Source organism: Triticum aestivum, chromosome 5B (assembly GCF_018294505.1).
Source record: "Triticum aestivum cultivar Chinese Spring chromosome 5B, IWGSC CS RefSeq v2.1, whole genome shotgun sequence".
Taxonomy (NCBI): domain Eukaryota; kingdom Viridiplantae; phylum Streptophyta; class Magnoliopsida; order Poales; family Poaceae; genus Triticum; species Triticum aestivum.
Genome location: NC_057807.1, coordinates 377,992,135 through 377,994,839, shown reverse-complemented (window position 1 = coordinate 377,994,839; position 2,705 = coordinate 377,992,135).

Genomic DNA, 2,705 nt, shown 5'->3' with positions numbered 1-2,705 from the left:
GACAGGTAGCACTGACTGCTCAGAAGACCTTGTTTTCACTCCAGATTTTCCCATGACCGACTCAAATGGCTGATGCACATGAAGAGTAGATGAATGTATAAACATTGTTGACAAATGGAATACATTATGAAAAAAATATGGCACAATACAATTCACATATACGATGACTGGCTAAACAGGATGGCATTGCATGATTCATGTATATGATGCCTGGCTAAAAAAGATGGCATTGCATAATTCCCATATACTCCCTCCGCTCCTAAATATTTATCTTTTTAGAGATTTCAAATGGACTACCACATGCAGATGTATATAGACATATTTTAGAGTGTAGATTCACTCATTTTGCTCCGTATGTAGTCACTTGTTGAAATCTATAAAAAGACAAATATTTAGGAATGGTGGGTGTATGATATAGAAACCAGACATGTGGCATTCACACAAAGCAAATCTAAACTAAGCTGATGACATATAAGATGTATAATGTAAGCAATGTGAGGCGCCATATGCATGATATGCCCAACATCAACATGCCGGGTTAGAGCAAACACCTCAGGTGGTAAATAGGAGTGGTCGGCTCCCTCTGAATCTCCATCTGAACAGTTATCTTCCTCTGGAATGGCGGGAGGGGGGCCCCACTTCGCCCACCATGGAGTGGTGTCTGCATGACATTATATTCCCATGCAACGGTCTTCTATTTTTCTCTACATGTTTAGTATGATGGTGTTCAATAACTGACATGCATAATCAAAAAAAATAGTTAGATTTTGTAAGGCCTAAGGGGTGTATTCAGAAATCAAGACTGATGGTAGCAAACGAGTGGATAGATCCAAAACTAATGATAGCCGATACATTATAGCTTCAGTTTAAAAAGATAGATAAAGGATCATCTATTGTTTGTTGCCCACCCAACATGAACCGCATAGAAGACCCCAGATGAACCAGATAGTAGACATATACTATTCGTTGCTGCCTTGATATGAGACCCATGGGCATTTTAAAACTCAAGTTTGAACGATAAAGTAGCAGGTAATAATAAACAGTGTATAACATAAGCAAACACGAAAGACTGCGACCTCTCTTCCAGAACTGTGTAGACCTCAGGTTCATCTGCTCAGTTGATGATTGTAATGCAGTTGGCGTGGCTGCCAGTAACGGGGAAGATGATCTGAGGCAACGAAAGAAAGTCTGCAGGGGGAATCTCTGCTACAGTGAATGCTTCTGTCGATGGTGCACCTCAGGTGGGGTGGATGATGGCACAGCAGGAGCAGGACATAACACACCGAGTTTTCTTTGATGCCTATCTGAAAATGAAGTAAATCTGTAAGGGCTCCTTAGAATTGGAGGATTCTATAAACACAGGGATAGGAAAAACACAGGAATAGGATGGGAATGCACGTGCAAAACAGAGCATTTGGAAACATAGGATTTCTATCAACATCGGTGTTTTGGTTCACATGAATTGGAAGAACTCAAGAATGGAGAAACATGGTCAAATTAAAGTCAAACCACGTGAAAATGAAAAAAAAATAAGAATCTTATTATGCCAGTAATGCAATTAGTTCTGTTCTTCATGCATATTAATTTGAAAAGGACGTCCAAGTGAATATTAAAATTCCTACGTTTTTTCTTTGAAAGAGACACAAAAGGAAAAAAAAATCCTCCAGTTTTGCTTTGCTCCACTCCTTCTAACTAAATGCACGAATAGTAGTACCATAGTAGTTCCATAGCAAAGGATCCCTGAGGGATCGACATGAAAGCAGAGTAACAAAGTGATGCGATGAGTGTATAACCTCTTTGGCATAACCTTGTGGACCTCAGCATCATTGGGTTGGACCTGGAGGATGGTCATGCTGGTGTGACTTTCAGAGGCGGGGAAGAAGATCTGGGGCCTCTGGAAATAGCGCTGAGGGTACTGCTTGCTGTGATGGACGGTTCCGTCGTTGGAGCAGCTCCAGTGAGGTGTACGACGGTGAGGCTGAAGCAGGACAAGACAGACAATGTTAATCTGAAGTGGGACTCCAATATCATCTGCAATAGATGATGTAAAATACATCACCGAAAAGTGCGAGATATAAAACGCATCAGCAGTGCCACGACCGCTCCGACATATGCTATAGTACTGTTCACTCTGAACTTAACTGAAGAAACTGAACTTTATAGTTGAAACTGAATTTTACTATCAAAATTGATTGAACTAGTAGCAGAGCATTGCAATAGATGTTTAGGGCGTTTGAGCACTAGTAGCAGAGAAGCAGTGATCTAAATCAGCAGACGCTCGAGCAGGGGACGCACTAGCAGAGAGCAAGTCATGCAGTAGCACCACGAGCAAGTGCTAAAGCAGCAACTCCTATAGCTGCCGGAGGTCGTGCAGTAGCAACACTGTGAGCGAGAGCAAGAGCAGAGCAGCTGCATGAATGAGAGCAAGATTAGAGCAGCAGCGCGGCCGACAACAATAGGAGAGCAGAGCAACAACACGAACGAAAGCAAGAGCAATGCAGTAGTGAGACCGATAGCAAGAACAGAGCCGCAATACGAGCAAGAGCTGAAGCAGCAGCAGCAGCAGCACGAGAAAGAGCCAGAGCAGCTACAAGTAGTGCTGGTGTGGAAGTCACCATCGAGGAAGCAACGACATGGGGGAGAGACATCATGGATGAAGTGGCCGGCGATGGCGCCGTCGATGGAGACCTGCCATGGCTGCTCGG